General features: G+C 42.4%; 1 protein-coding gene across 15 annotated transcripts in view; it reads right to left on the reverse strand.

The window, feature by feature from the left end:
- The window catches only part of APBB2 (amyloid beta precursor protein binding family B member 2), a 403,357-nt gene extending 399,670 nt beyond the window's left edge, over positions 1-3,687 (reverse strand). For 10 of the 15 annotated variants that reach the window (XM_055111303.2, XM_055111299.2, XM_055111297.2 and 7 more), the window contains exon 1: positions 3,477-3,678. The gene's annotated coding sequence lies outside the window, so the exon portion shown is untranslated. Of the gene's footprint in view, positions 1-3,476 lie in introns of all 15 variants that reach the window. The other 5 variants (XM_063603541.1, XM_063603539.1, XM_063603540.1 and 2 more) reach the window with 3 other exon arrangements.
- Positions 3,688-25,313: the final 21,626 nt, after the last annotated feature.

Genomic DNA, 25,313 nt, shown 5'->3' on the forward strand with positions numbered 1-25,313 from the left:
GATATATACAAAACCTTAATAGGATAATAGGACACATAAAAAGCACTGAACAGGCCAGGCGTGATGGCTCACGCCTGTAATCCCAGCACTTTGGGAGACCGAGACTGGTGGACCTCCTGAGGTCAGGACTTGGAGACCAGCCTGGCCAACATGGTGAAACCCCATTTCTACTAAAATTACAAAAATTAGCCAGGCGTGGTGGCGGGCACCTGGAATCCCAGCTACAGGAGGCTGAGGCAGGAGAATTACTTGAACCTGGGAAGCAGAGGTTGCAGTGAGCCAAGATCGCGCCACTACACTCCAGCCTGGGTGACAGACTGAAACTCTGTCTCAAAAATAATAATAATAATAATAATAGGCACTGAACAAATGCTGGTTTCCTAACCCCATGTAGGAAAATAAGTATTCCACCCATAACCAGTAATAACTTATCACAATATTTTCCTAAAAGTCTGTCCCACCTGCTCCCCTCCCCCACCCCCGGAAAACTTAAGGTGTTATATCACAAGGGTATTGTCCAGTTTTGTTTTGTTATTTATTTACTTATTTATTTTATTTATGTATTTATTTTGAGACGGAGTCTCACCCTTTTGCCCAGGCTGGAGTGCAGTGGCGCGATCTTGGCTCACTGTAACCTCCACCTCCCAGGTTCAAGTGATTCTCCTGCCTCAGCTTTCCCAGTAGCTGGGATTACAGGCGGGAGCCACCATACCTGGCTAATTTTTGTATTTTTTTAGAGACGGGGGTTTTACCTCTTGGCCAGGCTGGTCTCAAACTCCTGACCTCAAGTGATCTGCCCGCCTCAGCTTCCCAAAGTGCTGTGATTATAGGCGTTAGCCACCGTACCAGGCCAGGTATTGTCTATTTTTAAAATGAAATTGAAAAAGGTACAGAGACATGACATACCATTTTTCTTTTTTTTTTCCTTCAACTTTTAAGTTCCAGGTATGTGTGCAGGATGTGCAGATTTGTTACACAGGTAAACATGTGCTATGGTGGTTTGATGCACACATCAACCCATCACCTAGGTATTAAGCCCAGTATCTATTAGCTATTCTTCCGATGCTCTCCCTTCCATTTTTCTTAAAAGATAAATTTAGATATCCAGTACTCAGGATAGTCCACACACATCACTATTCTAATATTATGGCAAGGCTTTCAGTATTCATTCCTGTGGTAACAGAAAAATAAAAGAATTCAATGTTCATATGCTGTTGTTTTTCTGGTGGCAGGAAAAGAAAACAGTCATCAAAAGGTTGAAACATGACAAAAAGTACCAGTTTAAAAATATTTTATGTTTGTACATGTGGATTCTTACAATATATGCAATAGTTTTTTCCCAAGTAATTTTGGAGTCAGTATTCACATTACTCCAGCTAAGTGTAAACACCAGTATTTTGCACTTTAGCTCATCAAGCTTTCTTTTTTTCAGAAACAGGATCTCACTCTGTTGCCCAGGCTGGAGTGCAGTGGCGTGATCATAGCTCACTACAGCCTCAAACTCCTAGGCTCAAGCAATCCTCCCACCTCACCATCCAGCTTTTCAATTACCACTTTATAAAAATTTCAGAAAGCCGGTTCACATTGGCTCCTTGAAGGTGAATTTATTCAGTTAAAAGTATCCATTTGAAGAGGGAATAAAAGTATAGGACCTAAAAACCTTCTGTGGAAAGGATCTCAACTTTAGAGTCGTCTCTCAAAGGCTCTCAGCAAATATCTAGAGACGTGGTTACATCCAGTTTACGAAGACTGTCGGTGACTTCGGGGTCATACAGTACATGGACAACGAAAGAACAGCAATTGAAATCTTGTACTTGTACCCCACCACCTTCCGCCCTATGATCAGCCCACTGTACTCTACTGCCACCTGTGTTCTCTCGGCATTTCCCCAGCCTGGAGGTTACCCCATTCTCGCCACAAATACCATCCTTCACGAACGATGCCATTTCTAGGATGTTGCAAGTTATGATAAACAACTGTTGAACAAATATTGCTTACAAGCTACAAGTTGAAAACGAGAAGGTTGCTACCTAAGTTCATGAAGAAATCCCCTTTCAAGGATTCCATCTGTTCCTAAAAGGCCAGCCACACAAATTCTAATACTCTGCATTATTATGGCAATTTGGGGACAAGATTTTAAATCTGAAACCATGACAAGAAAAAAAAAAAGCAAGATTTAAGAGAGTAAACTCCAGAAACAACAGATCAAACTGCCATTGTGTTTGTTTTTTTTTAATCAGTGAAATATTAAAACAAATGATAAACCCATGCCAACCTCACAAAGTTTCCTCATTCCTTGGAATTCAAACACCACCGATGGCATCATTTTATGATAATCCTTTGGGTATTTCACGTATGTAATTAGACACAATGTAAAGCCAGTGACTGAGGGACTTAAACAAACTGTCCCCTCCGAGAGCCCAGTTGGAGCTTCCGACACTGACCTTATTCTCCTCTCAATTTTAACCCTCCTCAACCACTCAATCCATCCAAAAACGTCTGTGACAGTCGTGGCTCTAAAACCGCGCAGAACTTGACTACAGAACGGTCGGTGACAACTCCACATATGATTTATCCAAATTAATTTATTTTTTTGAATTCTAGTCCCATGCTCCCTCGGCTGTTTGCCCCGAACCCGTAGTCTACACCACTTCACCGACGTGAAGACCACCTTTCATTGTTTCTATGGGTCTCAGCATCCTTCCCTCCGTCCAGCTCTGTTCTCGCCGCACAAATGTCATTTCTAGCGTACCACCCTCCATTCCGCCCGGCGGGCAGCGCAGGGGCTTTCGGGTCCCAGTGGCCAGTTTCCTCGAGTCGGTCCCCTATGCACAGCCATTTTCTAGTTAAACGCTCTCTCTGCCACCGAGGGGGAAAAGGAACTTTTCCCCCCTTTCATGTCTCATGGGCTGGCCTCTGAACCCCTCGTGGAGAAGCCAACCCCGGCTCCAACTCCCCGGCAGGAGCGCGCTGCCGCCCGGGAGAGACCGCCGAGCGGCACAGCGGAGGCCGGTGCCAGGACAAGGGGGTGTGCGCTCTTCCCGCAGGCGCCCACCCTCACTTTTCCCCTCTGCAGTCCCCACCCGGGCGCACCGCCTCCAACCCGGTCTCCCCCGCCCCAGGCCCTGCCAAGCCGGGGCTGCTGAGGGAAAGAGGGCGCCGGGAAGCGGGAGGGATGGAAGTCAAGGAGAGTGAGCCCGCAGTCGCCGTGCCACTGGCCCTGCGGCGCGGGCGCAGGGCGCACGGGACTCCGCAGCAGGCGCCCCGCTGCAGATGCCGCGGCAGCTGCTGCAGGTGTGGCTGCGGCTGAGCGGGCGGCAGTGGACGCGCAGCCCCGGGGCCGGGAGCAGAGGAGAAGCCGCCGGCGGAACCCGCAGCCGCTCGCCGCACGCTGCTGCCGCTACCCGGGTGTTTCCCCAGCACTCTCGTGCTGCCCCGGAATCCGGGGCAAAGGCAAGGAAGAAAGCGGGGCTCACCAGTGGTGCGCGCGGCGCTCGCCTCGGCTCCGGCACCCAGCGGCTCTGCTCCAGTCTCGCCCTTCCCGGAGCGCCCAGATCAGATGCGGTTACAGCGCACTAGCTTCCTACTTGAGACCAGAACCGGCTCCGGCAACTGAGCATGCTCAGTGCCGCTCCGCGAGTCCCGCGCAGGGAGCGGCGCTGACGAGATTCCACTTCTCCAGGCTTTGGCAGCGGCTGCGCGAGGGAAGGCTGGAGGGACCCGGCGGGGCGGGGGCCGAATGGGAGAAAGGCGGGGCCGGGGGGTGGGGGCCGGGCAGAAGGAGGCGGGCCGCGCTCCCAGGGCGACCCCTGCAGGTGGAGGCGGCAGGGCCTGCGGGAGGCACGCTCCCCAATCGCCTGGGAACACGCAGGGAGGCAATGGGTGCCCCAGTAAGACCCAAAGGCAGGACGTGCAGTGCAGCCCGGGTATCCCCTCCATGTGGCTGGTGTCTGTCTGCACCAAAAGGCAGTTGGGTTACTTTAGCCCTGGCTTTTCTCCCACACGCCAGCATTCCCTTGCAATAGGAAAATGTCCCCACAGGAGAGCTGCCCACACCCACCCAGGCTAACTGCAAGTTGTAGGCGACACCTTCTCCTTCCTTCTACCTCCTATCCCCACCCCCAGGCATATGCCGCACACACACTCTTCTTTGATCCGGAAATCACAAGATAATATCAGGGGAGAAATACAACTGCCGGAGAGGAAAAGGAGGTATTCCTTTCCATTGCCAATAATATTATCTATAACTCTAATTGTAAGCGTGCAAACAAAGCCCTGATAAGAGTCGAGTCTCAGTAAATGGTAAACTGTGCTCTGCCCCAGACGCTGTGAATGACATCCCCAAAGTATCCTTAGGATTGCTCTTCACCAGGGCAGCGGTTGTCAAACTGGAGCCTGGATCAGAATCGCCTGGAGGGTTTGCTGAAGTACAAATCCCTGAGTCCCAATCTGTGTCTCTGAATGGGTAGATATGTGGTGGGGCCCAAGCATCTGTATATCTAACAAGTTCCCATGGGATGCTGATGTTGCTGGTATGAGGACTATACACTTTAGAGAACCCTACCCATACACAAACATACACAGTCCTACCGAGGATCGCGAATTAAAAACTCACGTGATTCTTCCTATGAGGACTCTATGCAGTGGGGTGGGCATTACTTTATTCTTTCCTACATGAGTTTATTAAGGATCCACGAGGTCTTGTACTAGGCCTGAGGATAGTGGTGAATTTAAAAGCCCAGGCCCCTGCTTTCATGGAATTTATAGTCCGGCCGGGTGACAGACACCTATCAAATAATCACTCAAAACGGTTATTTCAAACAGGTAGAGTGCTGGGAGGGAAATGCACAAGGTGCGAATAGAGTGTATAGAGGGACCCTCATGCAGACTCAGTGAGGTTGTTACGAAGGGATGGGAGGGGGGCTGCCTTGTGGAAGGTGGTTTCTGACTTTTGCACTCCAATAACCTCTCCAATTAACGATTGTCTCCCTCAGACCGAGCTGGAGGCCAGCAATCATGTCCCTCCTTCCTACAACATAAAAACAATACTGTCACAGAGAAATCCCTATAAATTCATGAAAAGTGTTTACTCTTGGGACTGAGTCTCTGCACCCCAAGATCCACCTAACACGTCCGTGGACCAAGGACAGTCGAGGGCCACAGTAGACCTCTTGGGGAAAATACAGGCTCTCTGAACTGGAAAGCCTTGTGGTTCTTAGTCTGTGATCTTCAAGGCCAAAGAGGCAAGGAAACCAGCCCAAGACCACCACTCCCGTCAGGAGCGGAGATCGACCAGCCTCCAACCTTGCAGACGGGTCCTCTTTCCAAGGCACTCTATTCCCGGACCTCACAGCTCCCCTCAGATCCCCGGAACCCGGCCTGGCCACCCCGCTCTCTCTCGGGGGTCCGGGGTAGGTGAGCGGAGCCTGCCCCTCCCAGGTCGGTCTCTTCCCGACGGAGAGGAAAACCCGCGGTGGAGTCCGCGGCGGCGGGGCGGGGCGGGGCGGCGCGCGCAGGCGCAGAGGCCGCCAGGTTGGGCCGAGGAGGCGCCCTGCTCCACACCTGATGCAATCAGCCTTCCGGAAACGGGTCCGGCTGCCGCGCTCACCCAGGAAACACTTCCGCGCCCTCCTCTGGCCGCTGAGCTCCCGGGGACGGGTTCCCAAACTGCCCCGGCCCGACTTCGCCACGGGCGGTGTTCTGCGCCCCGTCGGGGATACGCCGGAGAAGTCGGGAAGTCACTGCCTGGGCACACAAAATCCCTGAAATGCCCTGACAGTGACGTCGAAACGGCCACCAAGCGTTGCGCAGCTGCAGGAGGAAATTCCCTTAATTATGAATTTACAGAGGGGACTGATCGGGGCCGGAGGGAAGGCTTTGACCCTTCCCTTGCTTCCTTCCTTCTTCCGCCTCCCAACACATTGTCTCCCTCACTGAAAGGAACGTTTAACAGCAGTTTTAAGGCAGTATGGAGAGGAATCTCCATGCCCTCTGTCTTGCTAAATATGTAACAGCACTTTAGCTTTGCTACATAAAGCTTTCCCACCGCGCGCTCATTTTATAAATAAGTAATTGGTTTCTGCATACCTCATCATTTCAGTTTACAAAGAAAATCATTTCTCGTTTCACCACTTCATGCAATTTTTATATCTATTGTGAGTGGGTTTTTTCTTCCTGCTGACTCACCCATTAGTTGTTTTCCAAGGAAATGAAATATCCAAGAATATTCCAAGAGCATGTTTTTTAAAGCATGGAAGTAAACGCTGTGAACAGTAGATAAAAATGACCTCTCTTAAGTCCCTTAAGGCCAAAGGTCCTCCTAGGGAGTTGGGGGAAGGAGGCAGATCCAACGAATTTTATTTGGAAGGATACTTCAAGACCATTCTAGAATCAAATCAAGATCAACTCTTAGACTTTACAGATGACATTTACCTCTCTGTGGCCCAGAGAAATAAATGACTTCTTTATTTAGACAAACCAAAGGCAGAAGTGGCACTTGAAGCCAGATTTCTCAAAATTCCAATCTAATGGGGAAAAAAAAAAATGTTTTTTGCACAAACACCGTAGGGAGTGCAATACTATATTACAATGCAGTTTTACAATCCAAAGATTACAAAATACAAAATAGGTGACAACAAAAGGGATCCTATTACTTGTTCCTACCTGTGACGTCATTAGTCTTTAAATAGTCCATGATCAACAAATATCCAGCCACTTCTAAGTGGCATTGAATAGCCAGAGTCTAGGCATTAAATATTTCAATTAAACAGGTATGAGTCAGGTGCAGTGGCCCAAGCCTGTAGTACCAGCTACTGGGGAGGCTGAGGCAAGAGGGTACATGAGGCTGGACGTTCAAAGTTGCAGTAGGATCTTGCCTGTGAATAGCCACTGCACTCCAGCCTGAGCCACACAGCAAGACCTCATCTCAAAACAAAACAAAAAAAACAGTATAACTACAAAACATCAAGAAATCTTCTGTGCCAACATTAAGAACTTCTAGTATTATTATTTGATTATGTGGTATATGTGCAACGGTTTGAGCTTAAACCAAGGGAATTTTAATGATCACAACAAAATATCACGGTCATGATTTTCTTCTGTAATGATTTTAAATACTTTAACAATATAGTAATCAAAGTGAAATAAAAAAACAACTCAAAACTCATGCCTGCAATAAGATAAAATCTAATTCTTCAAAACTCTGTCTACCTTCTTATCTTGAGGAATGAATTTCTTTTTGGAATGTTCTGACAGAGATCTGGAGGAACACCTTCTATTGAAGCAAAAATAGAGTTGAGTAAATGTCAAAATGCAGAGGTACAAAATACACACTATCACACAGTACCAGTTTTAGAATAGCTAACTCTTACTGACTATTTAGCATGTGCCAGATACTGGCTAAACATTTTCCATAGGTTATTTAACTCAATCCTCACAACTACCCTATGAATGAAGCACTATTATTATCCCTATTTTATGGATAGGGAAAGTGAGGCTTGCAAATGTGAAGCAGCTAACTCAAGGCACAAAATATTCATTGGCAGAACTGGGATTTGAACCCAGGCAGTTTTCCTGGAGCTTGAGCTCTTAAATAATACTATGTACGGAAAAATGTAAATACAGAGAAAATGACTATAATGATTCTCAGATAAGAAAGGAGAGGGAGTATTGTACTTACTCTCCTAAAGATAAAACATAGTAAAATAAGTTTGTAGTCCACACTAGGAAAAAACCTTTTGCTAACTAATAAATTATGGTCCCCAAATATAGGACCAATATTACCCAGAGGTATGAGGCAGATGATCAAATATCGAGTGATTTTTCAGGGGTACCAGCAAGGCCTCTTCTTTGATGAACCCTCTATGCCTGACTGGTTTCTCTAGTCCTAAACCATCCAATATGGCAGTCACTAGCCACATATGCTTATTTAATCTGAAATCACTTAAAATCAGTTAGAATTAACTCTTCGGTTCCTCATTCATACTAGCCACATTTCAAGTGCTCAGTAGCATACGGCCTAATAACTACTGTATTGGATAATGTAAGTAAAAAGCATTTGCATCACTGCAGAAAATTGTATTCAACAGTGCTGCTCTGGGCCTTAATGTCATTAGGGCAATCCTTTAATCTCTCTTCATACTGCACTATTCCTGGGAGGACCATGTTTCCATGGTCTACCTTCCCATTGAGCTTCAGTCCTATTTTTCCAAACTAAAATTATTATTAGAGTGTAGAGAGGTACAAAGAGGTACAAAGCATAAAGTCCCCTACTATCATGGAAAGAATAGGGGCACTGGAGTAAGACCTTATTTCACATTCCAGCTCTTAGTAGTTGTGTGACCTTGGGCAAGCTACTTTACCTCACTGAATCTCACTTTTCTTATCTGCAAAATGGGCATGTTAATTTTTTCATTATAGGTTTATTTAAGATTAAATAACATATGTAAAGATTCTGGTAGGCCTCACATAGGATGATTTCCTTCCTTCCACTCCTATTTCAGTTAATGACATTCCCCAATTACTCAGGTTTCTAAACTAGAAATCTCAGTCATCTTCAATTCTTCCTTCCTCCTCAACCACCCGCATTAAATTAATCATCAAGCCCTTTTGCTCCCAACTCAGGAATGCCTGCCTCTCAAATGTGGGCCTGCCTCTCTGTCCTCACTGTCCACTGTCCTCACTGTCTTTTCATGCATATTTCAGAATCCTGCTAACCAACCTTGATGACACCCATCACTCCCAATCCAAGCCCTTTCTTCACACCGCTGCCAGAGTGATCCTTCTAAAAAAAGGTGCTGATGATGTCATTCTCCTCCTTTAAAACCGCTGATGACTTCCAGTTGCTTAAAGATAAAATCTTAACTACTAAACTGAAGGACACATAATCAAACTCCATCACTCCATCACTGCTGCTTGTTTGGTTGGTAATAAAAAGAAAATTAAAAATATAACAACCCTTATTCCATTTCAAAAATATATTTGGATTCCTCTACTACCAACCTCTTTTTTCAGCCACCCCGTCCCCAGCTCATACCTCTCCCTCTACCCAACCCCCACTACACCCACACGCCAGCAACTTATGCCCATGAGGCATTCCTGGAAGCACGTAGTGGCCTTTCCCGACTCTGCCCTTGCACACAAATCTCAGGCTGGACTAACACTTTTACATATTATCTGGCAGAATTTTACTTACTCTCTAAGGTCCAGTTCAGATTACTGTCTAAGGTCCAGTTCAGATATCACTTCTTCTATAAAAGCTCCTTCAACTCCTTCAGGGAAAGGTGGACACCAGCTCATCTGTGATGCCATAGATTTGAGATAGATTGTAGATGCTGTATTTGGGCTACCTGGGTTTAAATCCTGGCTGCATCACTCTCCCACTGCTAGTTTTGGGCAGATGACTTAAACTCTTCACCCCTCAGTTTCCTCATCTGAAAACAATAATAATCATAGCATGAATATCTTATTGTTGTTACCAAGCATGTGAGATATTGCACGTGAAGCTCATAACAATGTATCTGGCCCACAGGCAAGCACTCAATACAGATTATCTTCAAATTGTTCCCACTATTATTAATTATCCATCTTATCCTTTTGTCTCAATGTGAATTTTTTTTACATTTTAAATAATTTTCAATTAAATTTTTATGTTTTACATTTACATTTGATTTTTATATTAAATACAAGTATTTTATTACAGAAGTACTTCATTATTTATTGATTAAAATTTAGGAAATTCAGATGACATGCCAAAGAGATTACATTCTCTATTGTATGAGACATCTCTTGGTTACAAGCAAAAGGAACTCATTCTGGTTAACTTATCCAGAAAAAATAATTTCTGAGAGAGTTGTCAGGCAGCTCACTGTCTCAACCCAAAGATGGAGAATCAGGTTAAGAAAAGGGTCAGGATCCATGGAGGACTGGCGGCAAATAACAGACAAGACCACGGCACAGTGTGTCACCAATGGCACAACCCCACGGGCCACTTGCTGTGGCCACAGTTCCTGAACCTTTGCAACTTAGCTGAAGTAGGAAGAGCATCTTATCCCCTCTCCCACTCACCCACCCCACGATCTTTACCTATATTTGGTCACACACAGGCCAACAAATCTTGCAGTTACAAACTTTGGTGCCTTTGCTTATGCCGTTCCTTTTGCCTGAAATAGTCTCGCTCTGTCACCCAGGCTGGAGTGCTGTGGCACGTTCATGACTCACTGAGGCCCCGACCTCCCTGGCTCAGCCTCCCTCGTAGCTGGGACCACAAGTGTGCACCACCACACCCAGATAATTTTTTTATTTTTCGTTGAGATGAGGTCTCACTGTGTTGCCTAGGCTGGACTCGAACTCCTGAGCTCAAGCAATCCTCCCACCTTGGGCTCCCAAAGTCGTGGGATTACAAGCATGAGCCACCACACCTGGCCTCCTCACTTCTTGATTCCAGAGCTTGCCATATGTTTTTGTAGCACTTCACACATAGTACAGTTAGATGTTGTATCATTCTTTGTTGCCATGCTGTAAATTCCTATCTTCAGCCACATCACAGAGAAGACACTTGATAAATATCTGTTTAATGAATGAAAGGAAGAAAAAATTAAATTAGTTTTTAAGGCACTGTACTAAGCACTTCACAAACATTAACTCACTGGGCACAGTGCCTCACACCTGTAATCCCAACACTTTGGGAGGCTGACGCCAGTGGATCACTTGAGTTCACAGAGTTTGAGACCAGTCTGGGCAACATGGTAAAACCCCTTCTCTACTAAAAATACAAAAATTAGCCAGGCATGGTGGTGCACACCTGTAATGCCAGCTACTAGGGAGGCTGAGGCAGCAGAATCGCTTGAACTCAGGAGGCAGGGGCTGCAGTGAGCCAAGATCACACCACTGCACTCCAGCCTGGATAACAGAGTGAGACTCTGACTCAAAAAACAAACAAACAAACAAACAAAACCATCCAAATGTTAACGCAATTTAGTCTCAATTTATAATAGTTTTTCCTCAGATAGGCTGATTACTCTTTTATAACAGAGGAAACTGAGGCCAAGGGAGTGAAATTACTTTCCAAAGGTCACACAGCTAAGGGACAGAGGCAGAATCTGAAGAAGGCAGTCTCGCTCCAGAGCACAGGCTTTCACCTAAAGAGATGTTATGACTCTGTGAAAGGTAGTACAGGGCCCTTTTTCTAGAAAATTCTACCACATCTTTTTTTGTTATTTAAAGTGCTGACAGTGTCTTGGTAAGCAGAGAAAGCTAATTAAATGTTTCTGTACATTTTTAATATTGAAAAACATATTTAGTAAATTTCATAAACACGTATTCAATCATTCCTGAACAATGGTAATAGACAGCTCTATACACAAATTCATAGAAACTCAAATGAGCACAAAAGCACACAATAAAATTCATCACACTCTTTGTCTCTGCCCTTCCCCCAGGTTACCAGGAGTTGTTAGTGCAGACACTGGCATTTTATTGAACTGGTTCCGGCTACAAGGAATTTATGTTCTTATGCCCAGGGCAATCTCCTTCCCTGGTTATATGATATCTCTCACCACTCCTAGAATCCCTCTTTTGGTTATCATCAAACAGCAGAAACTTGACTCCAGAGCACCAATGTGCAGGGTGCCTCACAAGTAATTGTCTGCATGATAAGGGCAAGAATTTAAATCTTGTGAATAGAGGAAAACCATCACCTTCATGTTCACAGGGTACATAAATTACACCATCCAACCTGAAAAAATACTCCATTTTAAATTCATATAAACATAATTAAATAGGAATGGGGAATCTGAAATGAAGAACACTGAGAGAGAAGACATTTAAAAATAACTAGAAATCATTTACAAGAGAAAATGCTTTGCTCATCCCAGAGATAGATAAGATATATATTGCTAATTTGCAAAGACATTGATAGTCTTCTTGATCAAGCAAGGGATTTACAGTCTCCTTTCTCTATTTGTTCCTGCCAGTATCTTCACTTTTAAGTGCCTCATTACAAGGTCTGCAAAATAAGAAAAGAAAGGAAGATGGAGAAAAAAGATCTAAAGATTTCTTTTGCTTTTAAGAGCTTATTATAACAAGCAAACATTTGTCATTAGGTTAAATGAAAGAAAGCTAGCTCCTTACAAATATCTGAGATCATAAAAACCAAACTTGGTGGGGAAGGGACATTAGTATAGGAAGAGGTATGATTAAAAGTAATAGCACAGAATTAGTAGCTAATATGGAAGTTAGATATTAGCAAAAAAAAAAAAAAAAAAAGATTCTTGGTAGGGTCAATTAGATAAAAGGAAAAGCTTCAAAAGGATATAACAAGTGCTCCATCCCGTGAGACTTTTAGAATTAACCTGGACAAAGAGCTAGAATATATTTCGTAGAAAGCAATCTTTTCTGACAAGCTGGTAGATTAGCTCTAATTGATTTTTCCACCTCTAATTTCTTTGACTCTCTGAAATGCTATTTGTAGAAGACAAATGAGCTTTCCTTGAGGTTGAATTTTCTGTCTTTATTTTAATCAAATGAGATATGATTTCTCATGAAAATGGTTTCCAAGTCAATGGCTTTGCAAGTAATAATTTAACTCTTATTTAGACAATAAAAGTTTAAAAATCAAAGTTATAGCATTAGTAAACATGACAAATCACCATATATTTTCTTCCATCATGCACTGGCAAAATTCTTGGAATAAAGTTTCCAAGAAGTGAAGGAATAGGGTACAGGAAAAGTGGAGCAGGCTAATATTCTACCAGTTTTTACCTTTTTGTAAAAGGTAAAATAGCTTCATATCCTCTCTAGAAAGTTACCACTAATAGAAAAACACTTAGTTCTGTTGAAATTATGTTAAAGTTTGTATCAGATAACAGTTCTGAGAACATTAGGTACAATATCACATCCATGTTATTTATGTTATTTGTTGTCATAAAAAGAGCAAAATTAAAAATGTACTAGAAAAAGTTTTGCCTAGAGTCTGAATTTTCTAAGAGAACACTTAGGGAAAGAGGAGAAGAAGAGGAAATACTAGGTGAGGCAGGGGATAGATCTCTTTCTCCTCATATATATATTATATATATATATTTAATATCTAAAATCTTATATATATATTTCAAAGCTGTTTCTACAAATTTTAATGTGTTATTTTTTTCATGACTCAAAATATGACTAGAAAAAATATTCCAAACTTTAAAATTTTTTTTACTTCAGGTCATAAAAATATTTTTCCCTATTACAGTCTGACAGGTTACAAGTTTTGTGTATTTTATTTTGTTTCGTTCTCACATTTAAACTTTAATTTGTTTTCTAATACACTGTGAAACAGGGATATAACTTTGCAAGCAGAAAGCCAACTGTTCTAATGCAATGTATCAAACAATCTTTCCATCACTACTTATTTATAATGTCACCTCTATTATATGTCCAATTCTCATTGGTCTGTTCCTATGCTCTCTATTCCCTTTCATAGACTACTTCTTCTATTAGGGTGGTAATATTGCACTATTTTTGTTTCTACACCTTTGTAATATATCTTGATATCTGGTAGTGCGGGTCTCTCTTCTCTGTCCTGGTTTATCAAAACTGACTTAGCTCTTCTTTCATAATATCTTTTCCACATAGAATTTATAATTCCAATATCAATTTTGATGAAAAATCTTTAGAATTTTATTGGTATTAATTTTTTTTTTGAAAGAGATTCTTCTCTTTTGTTATTCCTAAACTGTTTGGTAGCAACATTCATTTAACAAACATATTTGCATACCTAGTAAGTAGTAGGCAATGAGTTGGTTATTGTGCTATTTGGCCTGTTAGTCCAAAAATAGTTAAACTATCAGAGTATTATAAAAGACACAAGCCATTAATCAGGCTCATCCTGGCTGACTGTTTTGGGTTGAATTGCATCCACCCAAAAAGATATGTTGGTGTCCTAAGCTAGTATCTCAGAATGAGACCTTATTTCATAACAAGGCCAGACAGATGTAAATTAGTTAAGATATGATCATACTGGATAGGGTGGGCCCCTAATCCAATATGGCTGGTAGTCTTATAAGAAGACAACTACGTGAAGACACAGGAAGAATGCCCCCAGGAAAATGGAGGCAAAGATTAGAGCGATCCATTTATAAGCCAAGGGACACTAAAGATTGCTGGCTGTCAAAAGAAGCTAAGAGAGAGGCATGGAATAGACATGACCTCAGAGCCCTCAGTAGGAACCAACCTGCTGACATTCATTTTTATTTCAAACTTCTAGCATCCAGAACTGCAAGGGAATAGACTTTCGTTTTGTGTGTTTTGTTATGGCAGCCCTAGGAAACTAATACACTATTCATTCCAAATAAATACCTTTATAAATAGTTAAAAATTATACAGGAAAATTTTTTTTAAGACAGTGTTTCACTCTTGTTGCCCAGGCTGGAGTGCAATGATGCAATATCAGCTCACTGCAACCTCTGCCACCTGGGTTCAGGCGATTCTCCTGCCTCAGCCTCCCGAGTAGCTGGGATCACAGGCATCCACCACCATGCCAAGCTAATTTTTGTATTTTTAGTAGAGACGGGGTTACACCATGTTGGCCAGGCTAGTCTCGAACTCCTGAGCTCAGGTGATCCACCTGACTCCACCTCCCTAGGTGTTGGGATTACAGGCGTGAGCCGCCTCGCCCAGCCAGGAAAATGTTCATTAACCTAAACTAATATCTATAAACTTTAGAGACAGTCAGAGGTGTCAAAGACAAAATAATGAAGTCCAAATAATTCTTGCAAAATGTTATTTTCTTTTTCTGTGATGACGTATTGACTGCACTTTAAAAACTCCCTAGGTCCAAAAAGTGACTTTACCTCCAACTTATTTCAGTATTGATTTTGTGAAAATATGTAGAACGAACACGAAATCTGATAAATGGATCCTTCAAATGTGATTGCAATAACAAGAGGCACAATACATGTCTCAAGTTTTGGAGTACAATCTCCCCATAGGTATTGGCCTCAGACAATCTTCTATATTTCAAATATAACTAATCCTGTTGCCAGGAGCTTGGGGGAAGGGGGGAATAGGGAGTTACTGTCTTATGGATACAGAATTTCAGTTTTGCAAGGTGAAAAGGGTTCTGGAGATGGATGATGTTGATGGTTGCACAATAGGAATGTATTTAATGCTGCTGAACTGTACACTTAAAAATGATTAAGATAGTCAATTTTAGGCCGGGTGCGGTGGCTCATGCCTGTAATCCCAGCACTCTGGGAGGCCGAGGCGGGCAGATCACGACGAGGTCAGGAGATCGAGACCATCCTGGCTAACACGGTGAAACCCCGTCTCTACTAAAAATACAAACAAATTAGCTGGGTGTGCTGGCGGGCTCCTGTACTCCCAGCTACTCAGGAGGCTAAGGCAGGAGAATGGCGTGAACCTGGGAGGCGGAGCTTGCAGTGAGCCGAGATTGCGCCACTGCACTTCAGCCTGGGTGACAGAGCGAGACTCCGCTTCAAGAAAAAAAGGAAAAAAAAGATAGTCAATTTTGTTACATGTATTTTACCACAATGTTAAAAAATAAAAAAATGTAAAAAGTAAGCCAAGCTGGAAAAAAATGTATATATAATTAATGTTCCATCACTGCATTTGAGAACATAGGTACATAGTTCATACAATAATCTATGTTTACAAAGTAATTCTCATTTTTTTAAATTGAGGTTGGCGATGACCCACCATATTAGGGCACCTCAAGGCATAGGGCTAGAGCAGGCCAGAGCAAAAGAGAAAATGCAACTCAAGAGTCCAGGAGTATTCCCTAATCCAATACGGCTGGTATTCTTTTTTTTTTTTTTTTTTTTTTGAGACGGAATCTTGCTCTGTTGCCCAGGCTGGGGTGCAATGGCGTGATCTCGGCTCACCGCAACCTCTGCCTCCCAGGTTCAAGCTATTCTCCTGCCTCAGCCCCCCGAGTAGCTGGGATTACAGGCACGCACCACCACACCCACTAATGTTTTTGTATTTTCAGTAGAGACGGGGTTTCACCATATTGGTCAGGCTGGCCTCGAACTCCTGACCTCGTGATCCGCCTGCCTTGGCCTCCCAAAGTGCTGGAATTATAGGCGTGAGCCACCGGGCCCGGCCATGGCTGGTATTCTTATAAGAAGAATATAAGAGGCTGGTGATGACGAGGACTAGAGGATCAAGGTGATATCATCAGAACTGGATCTTTCTCCAGCTCCATGTCCTGCCTCTCTGTTCTGTCTGAGCTGAATTACCCTCTTGCAGGGCCCCTTTCCACAGTGGCTCTAGGTCCTCAGAGTGGTTAAATTCCTGCTTGAGACAAAAGACCTGCCTTCCTTGATTCTTCCTGACTAAACAGATCCTAAGAACTGGGAGTCAGTCTCTCTTTCTTAAACTGAGTTCTTTATACCATGGGAACATACAACACATTCTAGGAATTATTGGAAATCACAGGATAAACCTACATCCTCCTGGAGTGACAAATGTGTTAGGAAATTTGGAGAAAATACTTGATATTAGAACATATATATAGACCAGGCACGGTGGCTCACGCCTGTAATCCCAGCACTTTAGGAGGCCAGGGCAGGCGGATCACCTGAGGTCAGGAGTTCAATACCCTGGCCAACATGGTGAAACCCCGTCTCTACTAAACATACAAAAATTAGCTGGGCATGGCGGCGGGCGCCTGTAATCCCAGCTACTCAGGAGGTTGAGGCAGGAGAATAGCTTGAACCCGGGAGGCAAAGGTTTCAGTGAGCCAAGATCGCGCCACTGTACTCCAGCCTGGGTAATACAGCGAGACTCCGTCTCAAAAACAAAAACAAAGACAAAAATACACACACACACATACACACACATATATAATGAAGTAGACTAAAAAGTGGGCAAAAGTTTTTTAGATGAAACACAAGATGTCAAAAGGCACATTTCTCCGGAGGCAGGCAACTGGGGACCTCTGGAGCTCAAAGTTCTGCTGTAAGGGGTAGGTTAGAGGGAAAGCACAATGGGAAAGCTGGATGAGCAGACTTTGTGATGGCTGCTTTGAACCAGAGAGGAAGACAGGCTCCATCCCGCAGGCCAAGCAAGAAAAGGAGAAAACCTGGAGCAAGCCCGGGCCTTCACAGTTCCATGAAACGAACCTATGATAGGCTTTTGTACTTTCCCGTGTAGTAACTAACATGCTTGAGGGCTTCCTATTTGCTAAACGTTGTGCATCTATGAATTCACTTAATCCCAGAGGCATTCTGTGAGGTAGGTACTGTGAGTATTCATATTTCCCATATGGGAAAAATGAAATTCAGAGAGGTACAATAACTTTCCCAAGGCAACTGGAAAAATATGTGAGTATCTTCATCTCTTTCCACATTTTGTGTCTTCTCCATTTTGTGCTAATAGAATGTAGGACATACAAAAATAGAGAGATCCAGGAACTTGTTATCTCTAAAATAAAATGTCACTGAAGTCAAAAACAGCTGAAATCAATGCTTGAATTAGAACATCTCATTTCCTACCTCTTATCCTAATGTTCATTTTTATACTTTTGTTCTCTTGATTTCATGTTTTTCAACTGGATGTTTTAATAGTAAACTTTGACTTCCTTCTTTACTACATCTATCTGTCTGCCTGCCTGTCTGTCTTTCTGTCTGTCCGTCCGTCTGTCCATCCATCCATCCGTCCATCCATCCATCCAACTATCTATCTCAAAAGACACATTTTTTCTGAGGCAGGCACTTGAAGGCCTCCAGAGGTCAAGGTTCTTCTGCTGTAAGGGGTAGTTTAGTGGGAAAGTTTGATGGAAGAGCTTGGTGAGCAGAGTCGGTGATGGCTGCTTTCAACGTATATATTTCTCTTTTATAACCTATATAAATGTTGCCCTGTGTATAACCTCTTTGGCCTGGTATGCTACATAAAAATAGAGAAACATATGAACAAATAAATAAAAGATAAGTTTGACAATATTAGAGCTCTGAACAAGCAGGTTTCATGAGTACAGAGGTCATAAAGAATCTCTTTATAAAGGTTGTATTTTTTTATGTCTTTATTAATTTTCTAGGTTCCATGTACACAGTTCATTTTCCTCTAAAAAAAGTTCAATGTTGTTTCAGTGTCTCATAAATACAAGCTCAAATCTATAATTTGGAAACTTTTAGGAGAAAAGATTAAGGCTGGCTATGCCTCATCAATAGCATTTTTTTTTTTAATGTTTAGTACTTTGTTCTTACTCTGCTGTGTTGCTGGGCATACATCTGGGAATAGGAGGCTTATAGAGCCAGACTCTAAAGATGATTTCTATTCTTTTCTGACTTAAATGTTTTTTCTTTATCTCTATTTCTCTCTTTCCCCCACCTTTCTTTCTTTCTTTTTTGAAACAGGGTCTCACTCTGTCACCCAGGCTGGGGTACACTGGTGTGATCCCAGCTCACTGCAGCCTTGAACTCCTGGGCTCCAGTGATCCTCCTGCCTCAGCCTCCAGCGTAGCTAGGACTACAGGCATGCCCCACCATGCCAGGCTTATTTTGTTTTATTTTTGTAGAAACAGGTTCTCACTATGTTACCCAGGCTGGTCTCAAACTCCTGGCCTCGAGCGATTCTTCCACCTTGGCCTCCCAAAGTGCTGGGATTACAGACATGAGCCACCGCACCCAGGGCTGATTTATACTCTCGTAAATCTGGCTTATGTATCAATTAATGTTCATACTGACATATTTCCCCACAGTATTCTAGTTTGCTTTTGTGGCATGGGAGCTAATGCCATTTCATCTCCTTAAATACTCTGCCCCAATAGATATAGAGCATTATTTTTCATATGTTAGTTATCCACAATATTCAGGAACTTTGTAGAAATATGTGGTTTCTGACACTTGACATGCATAGAGAACAGTAGTTGCACAAAATTAAAATCATTTTTTAAAGAAGATGATTGAAAACAGTGGGAAAGTCTTTCCCCTGCCTTTCTGATAAGCATTCCATAATTTCAATACTTTTTAAGGCTCTCATTTTATTGCTTATAAATTATTTTATATCTTTCTATTTTTTTTTTTTTTTAATTTTTATTTATTTATTTATTTGAGACGGAGTCTCGCTCTGTTGCCCAGGCTGGAGTGCAGTGGCACAATCTCAGCTCACTGCAAGCTCCGCCTCCCGGGTTCACGCCATTCTCCTGCCTCAGCCTCCCAAGTAGCTGGGACTACAGGCACCCGCCACCACGCCCGGCTAATTGTTTGTATTTTTAGTAGAGACACTGTTTCACCATGTTAGCCAGGATGGTCTCGATCTCCTGACCTCGTGATCCACCCACCTCGGCCACCCAAAGTGCTGGGATTACAGGCGTGAGCCACTGTGCCCGGCCCTTTCTATTTTTTTAAACTTGTTTTTCAGTATGTAAACAACTCCCAACCCACTGATCAAACTTTGCAGATACTAAACTAGTGTTTAGGATAAAACTTATATGATCTCTTAAATATAAGCCTAATAAATACATTCATTAGAAATCAAGCTGTAACAATGTGGCAGTTTTAGAAAATCACAAACCAAATTCTCTTGCTGCAATTTCATGCATTACCTTGACAATCTAGGCCACCTAAAATATAAAGCGGTGGTAACAAAGGTGATGATAATTTACTGCAAAAGAGAAAACTGAAGTGGAAAAAAGCCCAACCAGCCAATGGTTTCCTTTAACCTAATTTCAAGTATATTTCTAAAGAGGACAATAATTGAAGGGAAATCAAAGGGAATTTCTAAAAAAGTAGATTTCTCTATTCTGACAAGTTGAAAGAAATTGTTGAAGGAAACTTTTGCCAAAACATACCACATTGGATCTTCTGCCTGAGGTCATTGTCAAAGTTGAGTTAATGGTTGAGACTTCTGAAAATGCAGTATTAGTGAAACGTAAAATGAGTCATATGCTCTTTCCAATAGCCACATAAATAACGAACAGGCATGTGGCATAGTGGGTTCTGTCCTACTTTGGCTACTTGCTGGCATTATAACCTTTGACAATTCATTTAACCACTCAGGGCTTCACTTTCAACACATTGAAGTGACAGGTGGAACTGGGTTGGAATTCCAGGTCCATCTCTTATTACTATATCATTTTAGGAAAGTTATATAACTTCTATGAATCTATTTCTTCAACCATAAGATGTGAAGAAGACATCAAAAATTATTTGGGGCCAGGCGCAGTGGCTCATGCCTGTAATCCCAGCACTTTGGGAGGTGGAGGTGGCAGGCTCACCTAAGCCCAGGAGTTACGACCAGCCTGGTCAACATAGCAAGACCCCCATCTCTTAAAAAAAAAAAATTATTTGGAAGAAGGAAGGCCAAAAAATAATACATAATGTATTATTCAATTTACATAAAACTCCAGAAAATGCAAACTAATCTACAGTGACAGTAAGCAGATCAATGGTTATTTGGGGACCTGGGAAGCAGAAAGGGTGGGTGGAAAGAATTACAAAGGGGCAAGGAAACTTGAGGTGGTGGATATGTCCATGATCCTAATTTGGTGATAGTTTCACAGGTATATACATCTGTCAAAACTTATCAAATCACACATTAAACATTTAAAACATTTATTGCATGTCAATCACACCTTTTTTAAAAAGGGTCAGAGAATTCAATGAGATAGTATGTGAAAAACAATTAGTGCAGTGCATGGCACAAGTAGGCCTCCAGAAATGAGTCCCCACCCCCACAACCCCAGCTTCATTTATGTCACAGGGCTATTTAAAATGGTATTCTACTTCATAAACCTCCGTGAACTCTGAAATCTCCTTTGCGTTTTGTAGCTTGATAAATATTTTCAAAGAAAAATATGGGATAATATGAAAATACCTCTGCAGCTTATTTAGGATATTATTTCTGTGGGTTTTTTTCAAATCTTCATTAGAGGCATATTTTGCATTGTTGGAATCACACTTTACATAGGACTTGCATGCTACTTCTCAACTCCATGGTTTACATAAGATGTCTGCAAACTATTTTTTCCTTTTTTCATTATTATTATTATTATTATTTGAGACAGGGTCTCATTCTGTCATCCAGGCTGAAATGCAGTGGCCTGAACACGGCTCACCACAGCCTTGACCTCATGGGCTCAAACAATCCTCCCACTTCAGCCTCCCAAGTAGTTGGGACTACAGGCGTGCACCACCAAGCCTGGCTAATTTTTGTATTTTTTTGTAGTTACGGGTTTTTGCCATGTTGCCTAGGCTGGTCTCAAACTCCTGGGCTCAAGTGATCCACCCACCTCGGCCTCCCAAAGTGCTGGGATTACAGATGTGAGCCATCATGCCTGGCCCACAAACTATTTTTGATGACTGTCTCATGATTTTCTTAGGGCTAAGAATTCCTGATATATTTGAAGGGAGAATTGCCAGGATTTACTGACAGATTGAATTTGGGATGTGAGAGAAAGAGGACTCAGGGATGACACTACAGTTTTTGGCCTGAGCAATTAGAAGTTTGATGAAGCTGACATTTTCTGAGAAAGGAAGAATTTGTAAAGGGCAGCTTTGGTGGGGAACTTCCATTTTGAGGAGAAGTTAGGTATTAAACATCGCTGGAGTAGGCAGTGGACCTGAGATCCAAGGGGAGGTCCAGCTGGAGATATAAATATGGGAGTCTCCAGCATAAAGATGATATTTAAAGCCATGAGTTGGATGTGGTCTTCAAGGGCATGAGTATAAATAGACAGCAGAAGAGGCTCAACAACTGAGTCATGGAGGCCCCCTAATGGCTAGATCCTGGAGTTGAGGAGGAAGCAGTAAAGGTGACAGAAAAGGAGTGCGATCAAGGAGGAAGGAGCGTAGGCTGTTTGGAAAGCCAAGTGAAGAAAGTGTTTATAGGAGAGAATGATGCTTATCACTCAAGTAAGAAGAGAATGAAAAACATGCTCTTAAAACAAAGGGTAGTTATATCAAGGGCACTATGAGTAGAGTGGATTCAAAAGGTTATATCCTAGGAAGATACACAAGTGGCCAATGAGCACAAGAAAATATTCTCACCATCATTATCCATCAGAGAAATATACATCAAAACCACAATGATGTACCACTTCACACCCATAAGGATGGATGAAATCCGAAGAAAAATAACATGTTGGTGAGAATGTGGAGAAATCGGAACCCTCATACACTGCTAGTGAAATGCAAAATGGTGTAGCACTTTGGAAAACAGTTTGGCAGTTCCTCAGAAAGTTAAACATAGAGTTACCATATGATCCAGCAATTCATCTACTAGAAATATATCCAAAAGAAATGAAAACATATGTCCACACAAAAACTTGTACATGAATGTTCATAGCAACATTATTCATAACAGCCAAAAACTGGGAAAAAAACAAATGTCCAGTGTTCAGCAAAAAATTAAGAGACATAAAGAGAAACAAGAACGTATAGCTCATACATGATGGGGGAAAGTAATCAGTAGAAACTGTCCCAGAATTCCAGATGTTAGACTTAGTAGACAAAGACTTTAAGTCAGCTATCTTAAATATGGTCCAAGAACAAAAGGAGTTGATTTCTAAAGAACTAAAAAAAGTATTAGAGCAAAGTCTCACTAAATAGAGGTTATTAATGAAGAGATAGATGTTATAAAAATAAAAATAGTGTCAACAAATCCACTCAAAAGTGTTTTCTTTCGAGAAAAAGGAAAGAGACTTTATTCTAGCAAATGGTTTGCAAACCAGAGATACACAGGCTTTGATATAAAATGAAGGTGTGTTCAGACAGAACAAAGAAAGTGCTTGTGTTTTATAGAGTTCTTGCGCAGGCTACCACTCTGGGCTACTTATGCAAATGATGGATGCAAACTTGCTTAGTTCTGCTTGGTTGAGGCTTGCTGAGTTCTGATTGGTTGATGCTTGCTGAGTTCTGATTGGTAGCTGCAGGTTACAGTCTTTGGTTGGTTCAGGCAGCATAAACAGGAACAGCACCTACGTAAGTCTCAAAGTTAAACAAGTGTGGGGGCTTGCCAGGAACTCAGAGTATGTGTTGTCAACTGAAGAATCATAAGGTTCAAAAATTTGGAGAGGAGAGCTTTATTTCTTATAAAGGGTTGTGGCCAGGTGCAGTGGCTCACGCCTATAATCCCAGCACTTTGGGAGGCCGAGGCGGGCGGATCACCTGAGGTCAAGAGTTCAAGACCAGCCTGGCCAACATGGTGAAACCTCGTCTCTACTAAAAATACAAAAAAAATTTAGCTGGACGTGGTGGCGCGAGCCTGTAGTCCCAGCTACTCGGGGAGGCTGAGGCAGGAGAATCGCTTGAACCCAGGAGGTGGAGGTTGCAGTGAGCCAAGATTGCACCACTGCACTCCAGCCTGGGCAACAGAGGGAGACTCCATCTCAAAAATAAATAAATAAAATAAAAAAATAAAGGGTTGCAATCTGCACACTGGCCATCTGCAGGCTGGGCAGTGTAGCCTTGGGCAGAAACTGGAAGCAGGCACTTTGAGGGAGGGAATAATGAGACTGGAATTTATGCCAAATGGTTTGTCTAAGTGTATATATTTAATAGGTTATAGGAGGAGTTATGAATATTTATGATGGGGTGAATGTGTGCATGCATAGTAAGTAAACATGCATGTTACTACACATGTCCCATGTTCACTTTAGGGTGGAGGCTTAACACTTAAATGCATTAAAATTAGGCTGTATAGATCAAAGGTGAAACAGAGGACACAAAGGCATCTTGTGCACAGCCTCTGCGAACTGACCAGAATCAGTCCATTGTCAATGGTCTCTTATTAGGAAGGAATGCTGATCAGCTGTTGTGTTGAAACTCCAAAAAGGGAGGAGAACGCAGCAGTGTCAGGTGGTTAGTTGATGTCAGTGGTGGTGCGAGTCTTTCAAAAGGGGCGGTTTCTGTTTAACCCTTAGGAAAGAAAGTCTAATGGTGGTTAGTGAGGGTGGGGGTTTAACAAGGTGTGTCTGACCTCTCTTCTTGTCGTGGCTAGGAATTCAGTTATTAACCCTTCTAGGGTTCCCACGGCCAAGAGGGAGTCCATTCAGTTGGTTAGGGGACTTAGGATTTTCTTTTTATTTCTCAGTGTGTGACTTCCAGTCAGCCAATGGCCACTTGGCTATATTTTGAATTTAGGCCCAGTTAACCACTCAGGGTCCATCTTGACAGATTAGCCCCTTGAGGGCTCACAAAAGAAATTTTTGGAGCTGAAAATTACAATAACTGAAACGTGACTACCCTGGAAATCAGGTTCTACCCACCTTCAGGGTTTATTATTGTTGTTGCTTATGCTCATGCTTGCGTTCCAGGCATGAGCCACCATGCCCGGCCTGGACAAGGATTTTCTTAATTGCCTGAAATCAATAAATCTCCCAATCTTTGGCAAGGGGCTCTGAGTGTATTTTGGGGTACATCATCAGCACTCAGCCAGGCCATGTACAACTCTTTCTGGGCCTTCATTTCCTGATTGTGCAGAGCCTCAGGGTCAGCTGCAGGTGAGAGCTTAGGGGCTTCTCATGTTTTCCTGAGCATGTATGCAGCCTGAGGATATGCACGTGGCCTTCTAGATTCCCAGGAATATGTCAAACCTTTCCAAAGCTCCTGTAGACATTTCACTGCTCAGCTTTTCCTTGTAAGCTCCTGTGGGAGAGGCTTTCAGCAATAGGCCATCTCTCAGTCAGTACAAATAAAGAAAAGCCTCTCAAGTGAGTCTTCAACTGTTTTTGGTTCCTTCTATAAAGGGGTGAATTTTTGGAGATCCTTCTTCTGCCATTTTCCTAATATCACCCAGCATTTCCTCTTTTATCTTCTGGGGAATCATTTATGTAAGAATAGGATGATCCTTTGAATGTTTGGTAAGATTGTCATAAAAGCATTTAAATCTCAGTATTTTTTCATGAAAGATTTTTGATTGCTGCTTTATTTTCTTTCACAGTGCATGCTTTCTATTTTTTTCTAAGTATTTGAGATTTTTCTCTAGGTTCAAATTCATTGGCAAAAAATTGTTCATAGTATTTCTTATTGTCTTTTAAATCTATAAGGTGTATGTGATTACGTTCCCATTTTATGTCCTTGATATTGTCTGTTTGTGTATAATTTATTTTTCCGTAAATTCTGCCAGATGATTGTCTATTTGATTAATCATTTTTAAAAAACTAACTTTTGTTTATTGATTTTCTCTATTTTACTCTCATCTATTTCTGCTCATAATTATCTACTCTTTTCTATTTGCCTTGAATTTATGTTGTTGTTCTTTCTATAACTTCTTAAGTTGGATGCTTGGCTCAGTAATTTTCTACACTTCTTTTTGTGTGTGTGTGTTTTGTAACAGGGTTCTACTCTGTGGCCCAGGCTGGAGGGCAGTAT

The sequence above is a fragment of the Pan paniscus genome, chromosome 3 (genome assembly GCF_029289425.2).
Source record: "Pan paniscus chromosome 3, NHGRI_mPanPan1-v2.0_pri, whole genome shotgun sequence".
Lineage (NCBI taxonomy): Eukaryota > Metazoa > Chordata > Mammalia > Primates > Hominidae > Pan > Pan paniscus.